Here is a 19,070-nt window from a genome sequence, read left to right as displayed (position 1 = left end):
CTTTTAAAATTTCTGTTCTGCTTTTATTCTCAGTGGTTTTGGGGTTAAGTGCATGGTAAGGTTGGGTTCCACTGGACCAAGTGTTCTGGCTTTAAAGGCTCTCTTCTTGGTGTCTAATGGCAGTGGAGATGGTCTATCAGCTCCCCATTCTTTCCCCGGCTTGCTTCTTGTATGATGGGACACATGGCATGTACCAGACTCTCTAGAAAATACTTTGGAGAAGTCAGAAGAGGAGACGATGGGGACTCCCCACATGCCCTGGGCTTGGAATGAATGGACACTCAGAAGGTGAAACACCCTCAAAGATTAAGTCCCCCAGAAATAAAGCGCTAAATTGTGGTATCTATGAAAAAGGACTCTGCAGTGCCATGGGAGTCAGTGGGAACCCAGCAGGCACAGGGAAGGGAGAGTGGAGAGCTGCAGGAGCTGCCTGAGGACCCCCAGGGCCAGGACGCTGGTGCTGTCCTGGGGAGTGGGGCTGGTGGCAGCAGAGGAGGGGAAAAATTCAGTCAGGTTTGGGGTTCACCTACAAGATAAATTCAGGAGAACTAGAGAGTGCCTAGCCTCTGTTTCCCCATGCCCTTGGAACCAGCACGAGCCGTGGGGCTGATGGGGAACCTGAACCCCACTGTCTTCCCCCCAGCAGCTGCTGTGCCCTTCAGAGGGGCTGGGGCTGTGGGGTGAGTGCCCAGAGCTCTGCAGCAGCCTGCGCTGGGCAGTGCCATGGAGCCAGCCCAGGCTGGGCTGCTCTGCTGGGCTGGGCTGGGCTGGGCTGGGGAGAGGGCAGGGGAGGTGGGGAGAGGTCGGGAGGGTCTGGGCTGGGCTGGGAAGTGCCCGGGAGAGAAAAACACCAGTGCAGAGCTAAGGTGTGTGAGTGTGCGGGGTAGGGGCAGCCAGCACTCCCAGTGCAGAGCCAGGTGTCGTGGTGAAGGAAGCAAGGCACCAAAGGTGTAGAAGAGAGGGGCCTGGTCTGTGCCATGTGCCCTGAACACCCCGGGGAAGCTGCACCAGCAAATTTGTCCCAGACCAGTCCCACCCACTGGCCATTTCCATCTCCGGCCATACACCCCAGCCCTGAGGAGGATCCTTTGCTGCATGGTCACCCCCATCCTCCTCTGGGGCTTAGTGATACCCAACTCCACTGCCATTATTAATCAAAATGAAAGTCATTTCCTCCTGACTCTCATTACACACCAAGTCCCACAGCTCTTGCCACAGCTGATCTCTCAGCCAAGCCTCTTCTCAGACAGCTCCAGCCCAATCAGGTGCTTGTCTCAACCAATTTTTAAAATCTCCATTGACTGAGATCTGCCCAGCTGGGCTGGGTCCTTGCTCTGGTGTTTAGCTCTGAGGGATTTCTGATAAACCCAGCTCTCTCAGCCTCTCCTTCTCCATTATGTGCTCCAGGCCCCAGCCATCCTTCCGGCCTCTGCAGGACTTGCTTCAGTCTGTCAGGATCTTCCTTGTGCTGCTGAGCCCCAGGCTGGACACAGCAGTCCTGCTGTGCTGGTTCTGTAGTGCGTTAGCCTTGGCCAGCAGCCAGACACCCACCCAGCTGCTCACTCGCACCCCCAGCTCAAAAGGACAAAGGCAGAAGATAAGGTGGACTAGCTCATGCGTCAAGATAAAGACAGGGAGATCACTTACTCATTACTGTCATGGGCAAAGAAGAGTTGACTTGGGGAAGATCAACTGAATTTATTGCCAATTAAAAGAGATTCAGTTAGAGAGAAAGCATAGGAAAAATATTCAAGACCGTTTCCCCACCCCACTCCTTCTTCCCAGGCTCAAATTACTCCATTGCTCCCAATTCTTCTACCCACCCCAACCCCAAGAGGAGCAGGGGGGATGGTGAATGGGGATTATAGTCAGCACAGAACATCTCTGCCACTCCTTCCTCCTCACACTTCTCCCCTGCTCCAGCGTGGGTCCTCTCCACTAGATATAAGGAAGAACTTTTTTATGATGAGGGCAGTGAAACACTGGCACAGGTTGCCCAGAGAGGTGGTAGATGGCCCATCGCTGGAACCATTCAAGGTCAGGTTGGACAGGGCATTAGCTGTGAAAAGCAGCTGGATGTGTTGGTTGGGGATTCACAGCTTTGGCAAATCCCCAGCAAACCACAGCTTTGTGTTAGAAGCAAAAGGCAGGGAGGACAAAAAGACATTTGTAAAGCCTAGGTACACAGTGAGGTGGGGAAGCTGGGGGGTGGCCAAAGTCTGCAGGAGAACTGCTGCAGGCATGGGACAGCATGGGAGAGCCCGTGGTGGAGATGACTGAGGGCCTTGGTGGGGCTGGGACTTCCCCAACACATCCAAGATCTCTCTCCTCTCAGCTATCAATATCATCACTGCCACCAAGAGCCACGAGGGGACACCATTTCCTTACAACCCCATGGCCTTAGTGCCTCCTCATCCCCCCCTAGAGTCCAGGCAGTCCTAGGGTTGTCCTGCAGTCATCATCGCACACCCCCACATCACACTGCTCCATCAAGAGCCCTGAGCAACGCATGAGGAAACGGATCTCCCTTCCCAGGTGCCAGGGATCAGAGTTCACCCATCCTTCTTGACGAAACCCATCAAGGGCTGACGTGGCAGCAGAGCCACCTGCACATTGCCTTGGTCACCTGGAACCAGTGCTGACCTCTTGCCAGTTTAAGGCAGCCCCCAGGGAGGGGTACCTCCAGCCGTGCTTCCCTTCATGGCTTCACCTGTGATGGCCCTCAGGGGGCCCAGTGACACCCTCAGAGTCCTGGAGATTTGAATCACATTTTAAAGGCTTCTTCAGCGGCTTGTTCAATCTCCTTTCGGTAGCTGCAGTTCGGGAACTTGGCAGCAGAGGGCTCACGGAAATGCAGATACCCTAACATGCCAAGGCCCTCTGCAGTTTTCTTTAATGCCTCCCTTCTTGGGTGGTTCATTAGGGAGAGTTCAGGAGTATAGTCTAAATGAGAAGATGTCAAAAACAAACAACATTTTTAAAAGATTTGTTCATTTTCATTATTTTTCTGCTTACAGAATAAATGATATAGACAGTCTCCAAGTCATATTGATCCCGAGGGTCTCATGATGAAGTATGAACATGCGGGAAAAGCAAGACCCTTTTTGTCAGACACTCTAGAGACACTCTTCACCCCCCCACCCCACCCCACCCTGCCATTTCTCTCACCGATCACCTGAAACTCACATCACTCACGTTAAAATCGAAGCTCTTCCCACTCAGGCTGGAGCTGAATGTCTCAGCCTCCATTTCCTTCTGCTTTCCTTAGAGAAGTGGCTGCACAGACACACAGCATTTCTCTTAGTTAACAAGAACAAAAACAAAAAAAGGAAGAGTGGTTCAGTGAAGAATAAAAAAAAACATTCCTCAGGTGTCTATGAAGTCCAAGTTGCCTCCACTAAATCCCACTTGTACTTTTGAGGGGAAAATCTTCAGTGAGATTAGTAGGAAAAGGACAGAGAGAAAGGCAATGAAGGAGTTGGCTACAGAGACAGTCAGGAGACAGGAGCAGCAAGCTTTCAACTGCCTGAAGCTCCAAGCAGCACCTGGGTACCTGGGGGGGGGAGGGTCTGAGGGAATGGAGAGTAATGGGAGGAGGAAAACCAGAGGGAGACTCAAAAAGGCATCTGTGCAGACAGTCTGCTGGAGAAGATGACTTGAGAAATGGTCAGCTGAATCAGGACATGTGGGAATACCTAGAAGATTAGTGAGATTCAGTACACTCCATACTGGAGAGAGCAGTGGTCAAGCAAGTGCCGGGAAGATCAAGGTTTCTTCTCCCGAGAGCAGTACACATCCTGGAGAGTTTCATGATGGCAGCACAGGAAAACATTCTCTCTCTCTGAAAAGTATTCAAACATTTCAGCTGATGAAAATGTTCCCATACTACATAAATGTTGAGAAAATGTCCTCATCTTTGCAGGCCGAGCTCAGTTCCTGACCAGAAGCCTCCAGTGCCACTTCAGGAGGTCCTGGTGTCCCTGATACACTCACCTGGGACTGGGAGTGACCACACGGGGCCGTGGGAGACCTGGACCCTCCAATGGAAACTGCAGATGGAGGGTGGCACCAGGCATCTGTGCTCCTGTAACTCAGTCCACCCTGGTTTCCAAAATTGTTCTTAAAAAAAAAAAAAAAAGGCACTCCTATTTCTAAATTCCTCCTTCTGAAGTGACTCTCTGCACCCACCTCTTCTCTGCTTCCATTACCTATGGAGCTTCCTCTTCCAAGAAGTTCCCTCTTCACCCAAGCTGGTCTTGTCAGCTATGTACTCACTGCTGCTCTTTGTGGGTGATTCTCTCGTTAAAGACAAGCTGTACTGAGTTGTGCTGCCCTTCACTGCTGCCCATGGGATCCCCACTAAAAGCCCCCTGAACAGGCCAAAGTCTTCCCCTCTCAGGTCTGACACCTGCACTCTGCTCCTCTCCGTCCTCAGGCTGCTCAAGAGCTGCACCCCCCTATTTCATGGTCACTACAGTCAAGGATGACCCTGGTGTTCAGGTCCCTGACCACTCTTCATGGTTTGCAAGGACCTGATCCGGGTGAGCATCATCTCTGTTGGTCCAGCTGGTGGCTTTGCAAAGAAATTGCTCCAACACCCTCCAGAAACCTATTAGGCTGTTTTCACAGTGCTGTGTTCCCCTTCCAATGAATGTCAGGGTCATTAAAGTCCCCTCAAAGAGCCCCATGTCACTGATCTGGAGGCTTCCATGGGTTGCTTAAGTAAGAGCCTGTCCACCTCCTCCCCTTGATCACCAGTTCTTTATCTCCCACCACAATGTCACCCTAACTGGCCTCTCCTCCGATCCTCACCCACAAGGGCTCACCCAACCTGTTGACTTTCCCAGCAAGGAGCTCCATACATCCAAGCAACTCCTTCACACAGAAAGTATTCCTCTTCTGGTGCTCCCAGCCTGTGCCTCGTGAAGAGCCTTTATCCATCCATTGCAGCACACCAGCTGTGGGAGGTGTCCCACTGTGCCTCAGAAGTCACAGCTTGTGACAGACCTCGGGGCTCCAGCTCCTCCTGGCTGTTCCCAGTCAGAGGAGAGTGTTGCACATCTGGGCTGCAGCCCCTGAGTTGTGGCTCCAGGCCAGCCTCACCCTTGTCATGCTGAACAGGGACACCAAGCACCCAAGAGCCCACGTACACAAAAGCTTTGCTGCATGGCAGAGACATGCTGGAGCGGATGGCAGACGACATAGTAAGAAAGACTTGAGGTGCCTCAAAAGAGAGCAATGCCTACTGTCCCCAAGGTCAGAGAGCAACAGGGCTGGGCTGGGCAGCCCTGGCAGGAGAGGCCATTGCTGCCTGTGGTGTCTCTGCAGCCCTGGAGGGCCTTTGGTGGAGAGAGGCACTGATCTCCTGGAAGGACAAGGTGCTGCTGAAAGCGTCCTTGGGTGTGGACATCCTGTGATCTACGCCCACTCTAAATTCACTGGGCTCTTTGAAGACTGTATCGTCAAGAGGGTGAGTAAAGGAAGGGGCAGAGGAGAAGTAGAAGAGGCTGAGAACATAGGCCCACAAGTGGCGAGCCCAGTGCAATGTGCTTCTTACCATGCGGTGCCTTGCATCTGCTGGATAGAGATGGGACAGGGCTGGCCTCACTGCAGGGCTGGCAATCAGTCACTTGCACACAAGCACCGAAGGAATCTGAGATGGCGCCTGGGGTGTCTGTCACGCACCCGCTCGGAGGGGACATGGCTTTCCTGTAGGTCTTGTGCTGTCCCTGCCAGCCACACGCAGTTTTGGTGGAGAGCCTTGGTGTCTCACAGAGCCCTACAGGCCTGTGTTTGGCCATTCAATGAGCAGCTGCCCTGAATTAGGTTAGGCTCCATGGGGCTGTGTGAGACAACTCTTGTTACAGGCAATGGACAGCTAGTAAATACAGGTAAAGCAGGGGAGAAAGAGAAAGACTTCCCTCTCTCCCTCTGGCACAGACCTCCATTTGGTCAGCTGGACACCTCTCTAGGCGGCCCTGAACAGCGTGAGTAGGGACAGGGGGTGATGTCCTAAATGTGGGCATCTGCCGTCATTTCAGCTGGCATCCTCACCAGGCTGCGGGGTGCTGCCACCAGATGTTTTCTAGTCTCTCAGTACTGCTCCATTGTCATAGAATACACATGGCACCCTAGATGTCACCAGGTGTTTGTGTGTGAACTCCTCGTCTCCATCTCCATCAGTGACCATGGGACCACAGAAAAGGAGTGCAGGTGCCGATTTTTAGCAGACACCATGACTGAAGCAAGAGGAATCCCACCTCCTGTGGGTTTGTGGCAGGCATGGGAGGGAGCTGAGGTCCCTTCCAGCCCGAGGAATAGAAATCCAGGAGGAGATGCCTCCATTGCCTCAGCTGATTGCCTTCTCTCAGCATGGGTAAAGGAGATGCCTCCCTGCCAGTGCCCAGGTGTCCTGTCTCATGATGGGCCAAGGAAGGGGGATTCTCAGACCTAACTGTGTCTCGGAGAGGAGAAAGGGCACTGCTGCAAAGAAACGTCTCTGCGGAGGTGAGACAGGCAGCATCGGTGATTCCTTCAGTCTCTTCCCAAGGAGGTTCCTGGAGAGCCCCAGGGACACCTGGAGGGAGTGCCGAGTGGGGTGGGGGGCAGAGCAAGTGATGTCTTGGGCAGGTCCTCTCCTCCTGGGCTAAGACGGGCTCCTGGGATGGAGGGAGCTCATGGGAAGCAGGCAGCAGTGCAGAGAGACAGCTCTGCCAAGGAGCAACTCCTCTGCCAAGCGCAGCAGGGCTCTGGGAAAAGAAGTAGGGCAGAGAGAGATTAAAGGCAGCCTGGAGGGGGAGGAGAGAGGAGAGCTGCAAGGGAAGGAATCTTTCCAGCCCTTGTCACGGTAAGTCTCTTGGGGCAGGGCAATGCAGCTGTGGTTCCTGGAAGGGTCTCCTAAAGCGTTTATAGCCTCCAGCCTACGGGATCTGTCAGGAGGCCTCCCAGCCCAGGGGCTCATGTTAGACAAGGGGGAAGGGGTGAAGGCAGGGTGTGCAGCCAGAGCTGCCCAGGGCATTTCAGGGGGACTTTTCCAGAAGAAGAGCAAGGCAGGGGATCCCTTGAAGGTAAAGAGCTTTCCTGAGGCTATGCTTTCAGTTTCCTGCTATTTCTGGAAAAAGGGGAAAGACGCTGCTACCTTTGGAGAGGGAGACTGAGAGTCCTGAGCTGCTACACTGAGAGATCAGTAGGTCTGGTGGGAGGCAAGTCAACTGCTTCCATCCCCTCCTCTACCTCCAGAGAGCACCAGCATCACCTTTGCTGTCCTCAGCAGGGTTTGTCTGACCTGCTCCTCACTGCCTGCAAACGGGGAGTACCTCTAGAGAGTGCCTGGAATTGGGAGGTTTCTTCAGGTGAGAGCTGAGCAGACAGGAGTTGGTGATGGGGTCTGTGATCCCTGACAGGGAAAACTTGGAGGGAGAAAACAGTTCCCACCAGGGATAGCTCCAGGCTGCAAACACATGGGCAGAGTGTTGTAGGAAACTCCAACCCGCAATGTCATGGGAGGGAGACTTTGGGAAGCTCCCTGTCATCCCCTCCAATGCAGACACCTTCCTCCGAGCAAGACCCCTGCTCTCGTCTCCCACCCAGCACAGCCTCTGCCCTCAAGGCTGTGTGGTCCAGGGCAGGAGGTGCCTCCTCTGCAGCCAGAGCTCTGGTACAGCAGAGGGGCATCTCCCCTGACACGTGGCTGCTTCCCTCTGCACGGCAAAGGGGCTGAGAGCGACTGCCCGGGGCTTTTGCTAACCGGGAGGTGCTGTGCTCTGCTGGGTGAGGAGAAGGCTTTCCTGAGTGCCCGGCTGCCTCTCCTCTCCTTGCTTCCCTTAGGAGGAGAGTCACAGGGTTTTCCTTTGTTTCTCCACGTGCTTGTGCTGCTCTTCTTCCTGCTCTTGGGCTCCCTGGCAGTAACAGTAGTGGTGTGGGGCAAGGGGTGGGGGTGCTGAGTGCCTGCTCTGGCCCTGACCTGGAGGGCGCTGCCCTAGAGGTGTTTCCATGGGACCAAGGTGCCCAAGACCTCTCTTCATTTTCCAGGCTTGAGACACTGCTTCCCTTAGCAGACAGCACCTTCAGACACCTGATCAGGCTGGGCAGGGAGTCCTGCGGGGCTGTGAGCATCACTCCAGAAGGGCACAGCTCTCCTGTAGGACCTTGGTGATGTCTGAGAGCACTCGATCTGCCCATGCCAATCAGCATCCTTGTCCTGTGCTCTCCATCATACTCTGCAGAGCTGTGCTGGAAAGGAGAGGTGTTTTGAAATCTGCACCTTGAACAGGACCCCTCTGCTCCCAGGACAGTCCAGGGTTTTTGTTGGAGCAACCTCTGGGTGCAGTCCTCCTGCAGCTGGGAGGGGTGCAAGCACAGAGCAGCTGGGCACCAGGCTGATGGACAGAGCAGCCCTCCTGCATGGGAGCACTGACGCAGGTTTACACTGGGAGCAACAGGGCAACAAGGGAATTTTATGCTTTCCAGAATATTCCCCAAGTGGGATGGGGGTGTCTGAATACTAAACCACAGCGTAACGAGACACATTTCCTGCACCTCATCTCCCACCTGCCTCTGTGCGAAAAGTGTCCTTCGGAGCTTTCACCCTGCGCTGTAGTGCAGCACAGGGAACTCCTCCCCAGGAAGCCTCCCTCCAAACACACTGGGCTGTTGCTGCCTCCATGGGTCATTGCTGTAAAGCAGGGCTGACCCTCCAGGAGCCCCTGGGGAGAGGGCACGGCTCTGCACAGCACACTCAGCCAGCACAAAGCAGAGCTGAAGCCTCGGAGCTGCATAACAGTCCCCCAGGAAAGAAAAGCTGCCTTAGGTATTTCGAATGAATGAATCAAATTTTGCTCAGAGAAGCTTCTCTGAATTTTTCTCGTTTATCTCCTTTGGCAGTTTCCATGCCCAGAAGCAGCAGATGTCCAATGGCAGCTCCATCACCCAGTTCCTCCTCCTGGCATTCACAGACAAACGGGAGCTGCAGCTCTTGCACTTCTGGCTCTTCCTGGGCATCTACCTGGCTGCCCTCCTGGGCAACGACCTCATCATCACTGCCATCGCCTGCGACCACCGCCTCCACACCCCCATGTACTTTTTACTCCTCAACCTATCCCTCCTCGACCTGGGCTCCATCTCCACCACTGTCCCCAAAGCCATGGCCAGTTCCCTCTGGCACACCAGGGCCATCTCCTTCTTGGGATGTGCTGCTCAGCTCTTTCTGTTTGTCTTTTTGATATCAGCAGAGTATTGCCTTCTCACTATCATGGCCTACGACCGCTACGTGGCCATCTGCAAACCCCTGCACTATGGGACCCTCCTGGGCAGCAGAGCTTGCATCCACATGGCAGCAGCTGCCTGGGGCACTGGGTTTCTCAATGCTCTCCTGCACACGGCCAATACATTTTCACTCCCCCTCTGCCAAGGCAATGCTGTGGACCAGTTCTTCTGTGAAATCCCCCACATCCTCAAGCTCTCCTGTTCAGATGCCTACCTCAGGGAGGCTGGGCTTGTGTGGTTAGTCTCTTAGTAACATTCAGCTGTTTTGTTTTCATTGTTCTGTCCTATGTGCAGATCTTCAGGTCTGTGCTGAGGATCCCCTCACAGCAGGGACGCCACAAAGCCTTTTCCACGTGCCTCCCTCACATGGCTGTGGTCTCCCTGTTTGTCAGCACTGCCATATTTACCTACCTGAAACCCACCTCTACCTCCTCACCGTCGCTGGACTTGGTAACGACAGTGCTGTTCTCAGTGGTGCCTCCAGCAGTGAACCCCCTCATCTACAGCATGAGGAACCAGGCGCTGAAGGATGCAGTGTGGAAAATGGTGACTGGATGTTTTTCTGGAGCAATAAATTGCCCATCATCTTCTGCATAGCAATTATAACGTAACCCATTACAGGCCCAGCCTGTCTTCTGTCTTTTGTGTTGTTTGTGGTGGGTTTTTACTTGTGATAATGTTGTCCTCACCTTTATAATTCATTTTCTGCTTTTCTTTTCTGACTGAGTGGTTGTTTGAATGAGGAGCCATGCTCTCTGTGTGTTTCAACAAAATAAAGGGCCCTTCAGTGACTATTTTTTTTTATTTCCTGAGATCCTTCCTCCAAGGACTTTTTGGAGCTGCAGGGACAGTTCCTTTATGCATGGGTGGAGGGGAAAAGAGTCCCAGCATGGCAGCACTGCCAGGGAGCACCAACACTTTGTCTTCCAGGGCTGGTCTCTTGCCACTTCCACACACTATTTCTGATCCCTTGTTTTGGTGCCAGCCCTGAGAGCTGGTCACAGTTGTGCTGCATGGTAGTCTTTTGACTGCAAGCAGGGACAGGCAATGGGCACTTCTGTGACAGAGCTGGCCTCCATAACAGCATTTCCATAAAGAAGGGTGATTTCCTCAGACAGTGCCTGAAGGTTTAGGTCTTCTTACAAAGTTTTTCTCAAGATCATGCCCAAGAAAGCAGCCCACAGATGAAAACACCAGTATACAGCTAAACAATGTGAGTGTGCAGGGTTGCGCCACACAGGAGTGTCTTCGCACAGCCGGGCCCCCTGTGAGAGACCTGAAGGACCAGCAGAGCTGGGTCTGGTCTGTGCCCGTGTTTTCTGGACACCCTGGGGAAGCTGCCCCAGGGCAGTCATCCTGCACTAGCCCCTCACAACCACCATTGCCAGCACTGGCCTCTCACCCCAGCCTGAACAGGTTCTTTGCCCCTCCGTGGAAGGTCACCAAATGAGTAGGTCAGCAGTCCATGTTTGCATTGCACAGAGGAAATGTAAGCATGCACATCACATACATGACGTGAAATGAACCTGAGTGAGCAGAAATGTGATCTGCTATTCCTTGGGGTTCCATGAAGGCCTGTGGGACAGACAGCGCCTCCAGGTCACTTCTCATTGGGAGCAACATCCCATGGGAAACCACCTGAATGCAGCACTGGGATGTGCTTCCTTGAGCCGAGGTCCCTGTGTCCATTCCTCATGACGAGGGGCATCTCAGGTGAGTGCAGAGCAGGGTGATACACTGCAGGGCTGAGGTGCCTCCCAGCCTCTCGCAGTGGCAGCAGGAGGCCAGAGAGTCCCTATGCCTGCTGCCGTGCCCTGCCTCTGTGTGTAAGAGGGAAAGACTCTGTCTCTGAACACCCCTGGGTGCATAAGGAGTCCACGAGGCCAGCTCAGATGTGGACGCCCGAAAGAACCCTGCTCTTTCTGTGTGTGACTCCAGGAACAAACCCCACTGGCCCAGGAAGATTCATCTCAGCTGCCTCGGACAGGCTCCTTGCAAGGGCTCCTCTCTGCTAAGTCACCCTTGCCCGTGATTCTGGATTGTGCTCTCAAAAGTGCCAGAGCAATCAGAGAGGTTCTGGGGTCCCTGAAAAAGGCAGACATCAATCCCATTTTGAGGAAGGACAGGAATGGGAACTGGGAGAATTACAGGCTGGTCAGCCTACCTCTGTCCCTGGGAAGGGGATGGGACACGTCCTCCTGCAGCGGTTTCCAGGCACTTGAAGGACAAGAAAGGGATTGCTGAACCACAACGGGCAGGGGAAAGAAAGGCATGTTGTGTACATGGAATTTTGCGAGGCCTTTGACATAGATTCCAATGGTGTCCTTATAGCCAGATTAGTGCTACCTGGGCTGAAGAAGTGGATGTAGTTGGGCAGTTGGCTGGACGATCAAGCCCAAATGTCACCAGTGGTACAAAGTCCTCTGGGCAGCCAGCTGCTGATGGCATCCCTCAGTGACCAGCACTTGGGCCAACACTCTTGAACGTCTTTATTATCCCCCTGTATGATGTGATGGAGCGCACTTTCAGCTCCTTTCTGGATGATGCAAAGCTGGACGGAGGCCTTGAACAACCTCATCTAGTTCACCCTGCCTTGAGCAGGAGAGTGAGGCAAGATGATGTTCAGGGCTCTCTTCACACACGATTTATTCTATGGCTCAGTGAATCTTTCCCTTGGAGAGGTTTTTGAAGACAGAATAGGTGGAGGTCTGTGATGATCGCCCTGGGGCAGCTTGCTCACGGTGTGCAGGGACTATGGCACAGAGCAGGTCCTGCTCTGCTGGCCCTTCAGGTCTCTGCCAGGCCTGGCTGTGTGAGGACACTGCTGTGTGCCCCCACCCTCCACACTCACACAGCTGAGCTGTACGCCGGTGTTTTCGTTTCCTGGGAACTTTCCAGCCCAGCCCCTCCCCAGCTCTCCCCACCTCCTCTGCCCTCTCCCCATCCCATCCCATCCCATCGCAGTAGAGCAGCCCAGTCTGGGCTGGCCCTATGGCAATGCCAGCCACAGGGTGCTGCAGAGCTCTGAGCACAGGAACGGGGTGCTCTTTGTATTTCTCCCCTCCACAGCCATGGTGCCCTGCTCTTCTCCCTGGACACCCCTTCTCCCCAGAGAGCCTTTCCCCAGGGGAGTGTGTCCGTGCTGGCCTGGCTGGCAGTTCCTGCACCCCTGGCCACGTTCCCCACAGGGCCCTGAGCTGGCGGTGCTGCTCTGCAGAGCGAGGGGACTGTGGTGCCCTGGGGCCATGGGGTGGCCCTGCACTGGCCATGCTGGTCGGGGTGAGAAGCAGACCCAGCCAGGCAGGGATCACTGCTGCTCAGCCCCTTTCCCTCTTCCACTTCCCAGCTGGCCTGTGACCAAGGAAGGTGCTCAGTAGGACCCTGACACATTTCCATATGCCTCTGCGTTTGGCTGCTGCACTAAACCTGACATGTGGTATTTCAGCTAGGGTGTCATGGATCACTCTCCAGTGTCATGTCCCTTGGCCTTCTGCTTGCTAACAGCCCATCCTGGGACTGCAGAGAAAGAGTGCCCTTGGATGCAGCCCGTGCGCTCAGTAGACTCCGAAGGGGTGAGTTTGCTTAAGGAGCCCCTGACTTGATCCTCATCCACTGCTGGTTGTTCTCCTCCTCCTTGAGTCCTGCCTGAGGGCACAAAGACCTGGGAGAGCTTGCTGGTGAAGACAGAGGAAAAGAAGACATCGTGTACTTCAGACCGAGCTGCATCTACTCTTGCTAAATTCAGCAGTGGCCCACTTCACCTTTCTGTGGTTTTGTCATGGTTAAGGAAGATGTAGCAGCTTACCTTGTTGCCCTTTGACATCCCTTGCAAGCTTGACCTTTTGGGGAGCTTTGACTCTCCTAACACAATCCTTATTTCTCCAGACAACATTTCTAAACTCCTCCTTTGGAGCCTCTCCCTGCTTCCACTTCCTGCATGCTGCCTTTGACACCAGACCTCAGCCGTGAGGTTCCTGTTCAGCTCAGTGGGTTTCCTGAGGTGAAGGGTTGTTTCCCTGCATATCAGGACAGGCCCTTCCTGTGCCCGGAGGAAGATGTCCTTAAAGGCCTCTCAGCTTTTATAGATTTTTCCCTTTGAGAGCTTCCTCTCCATGGGTTCTCCTACTACCAGAGCTCTGAGCAGGACAATGTCTGCTTCCCTCAGAGAGAGATCCCAAACCTGAGCTCTGATGGTCTCCACAGTCACCACAGCCAAGGCTGACACTTCATCATCAGTGACCAGCCCTGACTCACCCTCTTGGCCAGCTTGGCAGCTGGGAGAAGAAGTTAACCTGAGATTCTCCAGGACCCCATGGGACTGTTTGCACCCAAGCACTTTACCCGTCCAGTGAGTGCAAGGGTCGCTGATCTGGAGACTTCCTTGGGCTGCCTACAGAAGACTTTATCTGTGGGATATCTGAAAAACCAAGGACATGTAGTGAGCAACCCAGACTCAGACTATGTGGACGTAATCTGCATTTATCGCAAGAGGAATTCAAGGATGCTGCGAAGGTCGACTGCGGTTTGGAAGACATGAAACAAGCAGATTAAGAGGAAGAAACTATTGGCTTGCAATGTTGAAAACAAGATATGGGAGAAGCGGGCGGTGCGTGTGAACTATTGTTATGAACGAATCAGAATATTGCTAGTAGCGCATGAACAGCATATTGCCAAACATAGTTAACCAATTAGCGATAAGTTTATGCATGATTAGGAAGGCAAGAAACTATATTAACTAAGTTGTGTATGTAATAAACCGACATTTTGCTTGATCATATTGATCGTGTGCTGTGTCTGTGACTTCTGCGTCAGCATTTATCCACTTCCTCACCCTGACTGAGTGGTTCTTACTCCCACCTTCATGTCACCTTCACTGGTTTCTCCTCTGTTCCTCACCCACAAACACTCACACAGCCTGTCTTCTGCCCCACCATACATTCAACCTGCCCCATCCTTCATAGAGGGCATGCCCCGGTCTCATTCTCTCACCTTCCCCAACCACCTCCAGTGTCTCCTAAAGAGCCTGTATCTAGCCATCACAGTACCCAAAGCTGTGCAACCTCTCCCACCACGTCACCGCCGTGGTTCCCTCAGAAGCTCCATGATGGAATAAGGGGCTCCAGATGCTCCTGCCTGTGTCCCAGGCTGAGGGCCTTGGTGCACACTCTGGTTGCAGCAGCTCAGCAAAGGCTTCTCATGGAGAAAACTGGAACCAAGCACCCAGGACCCCGCATATCCAAAGGCTTTGCTTCAGAGCAAAGGTGTGCTGGGAAGGATGGCAGGTGGCAATGCAATGATGAAATGAGGTGCTCATGAAGACAACAAGCCCTGCAGTCCCCAAGGCAGAGAAACGCAGACTTGGGCCATGATGGCCTTGCAAGAGAGAAGTTTGCTGCCTGAGCTGACTCGGCAGCACCTTGTGCCAATCTCCAGGAACACAAGGTACCCCTGAGAAAGTCCCTAGGTGAGGTAAGCCTGCACTCCAGCCAGTCTGTGGTCATCAGTGGCATGGGGTTTTTTCAGTATCATCAGGTAGGCGGGTAGAGGAGAGGGGAGAAGAGAACTGTCAGGGGTTGAGAGTACAGGGACATGAGTGGAGACCCTGGTGTGATGCACCTTCCAATCTTGCAGCAGATGAGGGTGTAGACGAGATGGACCTTGCCTCCTTGCTGGGGTGTTGACATTCAGGTGCTGGCACAAAGGCACCAGACTCCTTTGGGAGGCCCTGCTGTGTCTGCCCAGACCCCCCTCCAGTGGGACATGGCTTTCCTGGAGGTCCTGTGCCATGTTTGCCAGCCACAGGCAGTTTCACTGGGCACCCCAGCCTCCCCTGGCATGGCACTAGAGGCCTTTCTGATGCCATTTAAAACAGAGCCTAGAAACAAGGTAGGTGCCTTCACTGCAGGGATGTGCACATGCCTGAATTTTGCAGTGAGCTGAGCTCTAGGGAGTGCAGTGGATGGTGCTGCGAGGCAGATCTGACCCTCCTTCTCGTGCACTCCTCCGCTTGGTCAGCTGATAGTCCAGCAGCTGCCATGGAAATGTGGGTCTGACAGACGTTCAGATGCCCTAAACATTGGGTGTAATGTGAGGTGGCCAAGGCACCCTCCCCACCAGCCCCATAGCTGATGCTCAGGCAGGTGTGGGTGTCCCAGGTATGCTCCATCAGAGCCTGCAGACACATCCACAAGTCTTGGACCACCCCTGGCACCTCAAATGCCACCAGGAGTTTGTGTGAGAGCAGCTGACTGCCACCCCCCATCCCCATGGATCCCAGTGGGTGCTCAGGGCAGGAGCTGGCCTGCAGGCACCTATTTTGTGCACCCTGAGCTGAAGCAAGAGGAATCCCAGGTGCTGTGGGTCTGTGGGGTGCATGGGGGAGAGCTGAACCCCACTGCAGTCTCTGGCCTCCTCACCAGAGCGGAGACACCTTAAGGGCTCTGCTGAATCCCAGCCCTATGCTGGGGGGAAATGATCTGTTCCTGTCACTGCCGAGGTGTCCTGCCTGGCAATGTGATGGGGAGAGGGGTAAAGGGATGGGAACATTTACACCTCTCGTAGACCACCACGCCATGTTTGGGAAAATGCCACTTCTAAAATGCATCTCTCCAGCATTCAGAGAGGGACAGGCAGTGATGACATCAGTCTGTGTCAGCCCTCCCTCCCCAGGAGAGACCCTGCTGCCTCTCAGGAGCTGTCAGCCCTTAGAGCCCCAGGGACACCTGGAGGGAGCCCAGAGGGGCAGAGAAAGTGGTGCCTTGGGCTGGGCCTCTGCTGCTGAGCTGGGCTGGGCTCCTGGGATGGAGGGAGCTGCTGGCAAGTGGGCAGCACTGCAGAGAGACAGCTCTGCCCAGGAGCAGCTCCTCTGCAAAGGGCAGCAGGGCTGAGGGCACTGCCTGCAGGCACCGAGAGGAGATCTGCAAGGCTGAGAGAGCGTAAAGGCAGGTGGGAGTGGGAGGAGAGCTCACTGGAGAAGAAATCTTCACAGCCCTTTATGTGGAAAGTCTCTGGGTGTAGGGCAATGCAGCTTCAGTTCCTGGAGGGACCATCAAAAGCTGGGACATCCCACAGCCTGTGGGATCTGTCAGTATTACTCTCTTAGTTTCTCTAATGCAGAGGAGAAGGATGTGCTCCAGAGCACAGCTTCCTTGCTGCACCATGAGAGGAACATAACATGATGGCTGCCTTCTCCTGGGGATGGTTGTGGAGGTGTGCATATGGGTGTTCAGCCAGGGGTGCCCAGGGCTGTCCTTCAGAGCAGGGTCCCTGCACCGCAGGGGGGCTGTGTGCTGGGGCAGGGACTCTGCTGCCTGCCAGGGTCAGCACTCAGCCTGCCTGGGGAGCTCCCCACTGAGCTGTGGGGAGAAGCTGTGGGTGGAAGGAGCGACCCCTGGCAGGGCAGGGTCCTGCCAGGGTGGGTGCTGCATAGGTCAGGGCTGCTCACAGCAGCAGATCACTACAGGACATTCCCAGGAGAAGACTTTCCAAGAAGCAGAGCAAGACAGGGGCTACCCAAAAGGGAAGGATCCTGTTCTTTCAATCTTCTGCTCTGGGTTATCTGGGTGGGCAATGGGACACAGAAATTCATCTCTCCGTTCTGGAGGAGGCACTGAAATTGCAACTCTTTTACTCTTCGAAGTGAATAAACCAGGCAGTATCAGAAGTCAACATAGCGTGGCTTACAGACAGCATCAGTATCACTTTTCCAGCCTCATCAGGTTTGGTCTGAGGTTCCCATCAGAGCCTGCACACACAGAGATGCCCCTGGGCAGTGCCCTGCTGCTGGGAGGTGTCTGCAGGGCAGAGCTGAGCACACAGCCGGTGGGATGGGCTCTGTGAGCACTGACAGGGAGGAGGCTTGGGGCCAGAGAAACAGCTCCTGGCAGGGAGAGCTCCAGGCAGCAGAGACAGGGGCAAGGGGTGGGGGGGAACTGCAAACAAGCAGTGGGGGAAGGTGCCCTCCGGCAGCTCTCTTGTTGTCTTTCACTGTAGATGTCTTCTGGGCATTGTCTGCTGGGAAATGATCTGGCTCTCTCTTTGCAACATGTCATCTTCGGGACCCCTGACTCTCTGCTTTGCCTGCCCTGCTGGGCTTGCGAGCTGCCCCCAGACAGGTACAGCTCTCCTGTAGGATCCTAGGGAGTGCTGAGCCTTTCCTTGGGGGCTGGCACTCTCCTCTCAGGGTCCTTTGCTTTGCTCTGTGAGGGGTCCTGTCCTGCTCTCTTCAATGCAACTCCGTCTCTGGGCTGGGACAGAGATTACAGATCTGCCCATTGAACCAGTGCTTCCCTGCTGCCATATTAGTTCAGTTGTTTGGGGTTTTTAAAGAGAAATTTGTGTGTGAAGTCATCTTCAAGGCAGCACAAGCGAAAGGGCAGCACAGATGGGAAAAAAGACTGGTGGGCAGAGAGCTCAGAGAGATTTGGCTGGGACTCAGGGATAAAAGGAGAGTTATGATCTGTGGAAGAAGGGGCAGGCAACTCAGGAGGACTACAAGGATGTTGTGAGGTTACACAGGGAGAAAATTAGAAGGGCCAAAGCCCAACTAGAACTTAATCTGGCTACTGCCGTAAAAGGCAGTAAAAAAGAGTTCCTATAAATACATTAGCAACAAAAGGAGGGCTGAGGAGAATCTCCATCCTTTATTGGATAGTGACAAAGGATGAGGAAAAGGCTGAGGTACTTAATGCTTTCTTTGCTTCTGTCTTTAATAGTCAGACCAGTTGTTCTTGGGGTATCCAGCCCCATGAGCTGGAAGACAGGGACCGGGAGCAGAATGAAGCCTCCATAACGGAAGGGGAAATGGTCAGCGACCTGCTACACCATGTAGACACACACAAAGTCTATGGGGCCAGATGGGATCCACCCGAGGGTACTGAGGGAGCTGGCAGAAGTGCTCACAAAGCCACTTCCAATCACTTATGAGCAGTCCTGGCTAACTGGGGAGGTGCCAGTCGACTGGAGGTTAGCAAATATGACGCCCATCTACAAGAAGGGCTGGAAGGAGGACCTGGGGAACTACAGTCCTGTCAATCTGACTGTGGGGCCAGGGAACGTTATGGACCAGGTCATCCTGAGTGCCATCACGCGGCACATACAGGACAACCAGGGGATCGGGCCCAGTCAGCATGGGTTTATGAAAGGCAGGTCCTGCTTGACCAACCTGATCTCCTTCTATGACAAGATGACCTGCTTAGTGGATGAGGGAAAGGCTGTGGATGTTGTCTACTTGGACTTCAGTAAAGCCTTTGACAACTTTTCCCACAGCCTTCTCCTGGAGAAACTAGCGGCTCACGGTTTGGGCCCACTTACTCTTTGCTGTGTAAAAAACTGGCTGGATGATGAGGCCCAAAGAGTGGTGGTGAACAGAGTTCAATCCAGTTGGTGGCCGGCCACAAGTGGTGGTCCCCAGGGCTCAGTATTGGGCCTACTTCTGCTTAATATCTTTATCAATAATCTGGATGAGGGGATCGAGTGCACCCTCAGTAAGTTTGCCGACGACACCAAGTTGGGTGGGAGTGTTGATCTGCTGGAGGGCAGGAAGGGTCTACAGAGGGACCTGGCCAGGCTGGATCAATGGGCCGAGGCCAGCTGTATGAGATTCAACAAGGCTCAGTGCCGAGTCCTGCACTTGTGTCACAACAACCCCATGCAACGCTACAGGCTTGGGGAGGAGTGGCTGGAGAGCTGCCTGGCAGAAAAGGACCTGGGGGTGTTGGTTGACGGCTGGCTGAATATGAGCTGGCAGTGTGCCCAGGTGGCCAAGAGGGCCAATGGCATCCTGGCTTGTTTCAGGAATAGTGTGG

At 54.1% G+C, this 19,070-nt stretch overlaps 1 pseudogene across 1 annotated transcript; it reads left to right on the top strand.

Moving 5' to 3' along the window:
* Positions 1 to 8,905: 8,905 nt before the first annotated feature.
* Positions 8,906 to 9,861, top strand: LOC309601276 (olfactory receptor 14A16-like; annotated as a pseudogene). Its single transcript has one exon. The product of its transcript is annotated as an olfactory receptor 14A16-like (transcript).
* The last annotated feature ends 9,209 nt before the right edge of the window (positions 9,862 to 19,070 follow it).

Source organism: Platalea leucorodia (genome assembly GCF_965183815.1).
Source record: "Platalea leucorodia genome assembly, chromosome: 30".
Classification (NCBI taxonomy): Eukaryota; Metazoa; Chordata; class Aves; order Pelecaniformes; family Threskiornithidae; genus Platalea; species Platalea leucorodia.
This window is presented reverse-complemented; position numbering and strand designations above follow the sequence as displayed.